Source organism: Bos indicus, chromosome 23, assembly GCF_029378745.1.
Source record: "Bos indicus isolate NIAB-ARS_2022 breed Sahiwal x Tharparkar chromosome 23, NIAB-ARS_B.indTharparkar_mat_pri_1.0, whole genome shotgun sequence".
Classification (NCBI taxonomy): Eukaryota; Metazoa; Chordata; class Mammalia; order Artiodactyla; family Bovidae; genus Bos; species Bos indicus.
This window is the reverse complement of record NC_091782.1, coordinates 43,878,666-43,879,927: the sequence shown is the minus strand read 5'-3', so window position 1 is coordinate 43,879,927 and position 1,262 is coordinate 43,878,666. Positions and strand designations below refer to the sequence as shown.

Below are 1,262 nucleotides of genomic sequence, written 5' to 3'. Positions count from 1 at the left end.
CCCAGGCAGTGCTCCTGGAAGCTGGTGTGTGTTAGTTGCTCAGTTGTGCCTGACTCTGCAACCCCATGGACTCTAGCCTACCAGGCTCCTCTGTTCATGGAATTTCCCAGGCAAGAATACTGGAGTAGTTTGCCATTTCCTTCTTGAGGGTGTCTTCCTGACCCAGGGATCAAAGCTGAGTCACCTGCATTGCAGGCAGATTCTTTACCATCTGAGCCACCAGGGAAGCCCTGAAATTGAAACTGAAGTTGCTCAGTCACATCCGACTTTGTGACCCCATGGACTGTAACCAGCCAGGCTCCTCCATCTGTGGGATTTCCCAGGCAAGAATACTGAAGTGGGTTGCCATTTCCCTCTCCAGGGGATCTTCCCAACCCAGGGATCGAACCTGGGTCTCCTGCATTGCAGGCAGATGCTTTACCGTCTGAGCCACCAGGGAAGCCCAAGAGAAGCCCCGGTGAGCCACAAAGCAAAGCAAAGTCAGTACATCTCCTCAATAGGAAACCACCTCCGGAGGGCACAGCCTAGCCAGGCTTGCCAGTTTCCCTCCTCGCGCCCCATCACAGACCAGGGCCCTGCTCACACTGTCTACACAAGTACTGCCCTGCGACTTTCCATTTCACACTCACAGTCCCTGCCCTCCATCCCCACCTTGAAGATCACGTGACGGAGCTGGAGGCCTTCCCCAAGGACCTGCTCTCTCTGCTGGGTCTGCTCTCCAGGCCTCCCCTCTGCCCTCTCTCCCCCTGCCCCGGGTATTTAAGTAGGCACGTCTTTGTTTGGAAACACTGTGCTCACCACTATTAATAATACATCGAGAGGCACCGTCTCCAAGGAACTCCAAGTGCTTCACAGGCATTATCTAATTAGCCCTCACCCAAAGCCCCGCTCCAGCAAAGCCTCCAGGGGAACAGGGGCTGATTCAGAGCTGCAGAGGGATGGAGACCTCCTCGGGACTGTTGGCGAGGGCACAAGGTACAGAACTTACCCAGGAGACGGGGTGACACCACTTCCAGTGAGAAGATTATTCCAAAATACTCCCCTTGCTCCTGGGAAACTGGATGAAAAGAATGGTTTGCCCCACAAGGTAATTCCTTTACTACCTGTACAGGTAAGTCACCAGCCCTGGGGACGCTGCCGTATGCCAGTCAGGGCCCTCAAGATGAACGCCCTTGTCACGTGTTCACTCTCTAACTGTCCCATCACTGGGTGCCCACCCCACCCTGCTTCTATCACCTCCTTTCAGCTTCTTTTTCTTTTTT

At 54.4% G+C, this 1,262-nt stretch overlaps 1 non-coding gene across 1 annotated transcript; it reads right to left on the bottom strand.

The window, feature by feature from the left end:
- Window positions 1–367: 367 nt before the first annotated feature.
- On the bottom strand, window positions 368–439 carry TRNAC-GCA (transfer RNA cysteine (anticodon GCA)). The gene has a single exon. It is a non-coding gene; the product is annotated as a tRNA-Cys (tRNA).
- Window positions 440–1,262: the final 823 nt, after the last annotated feature.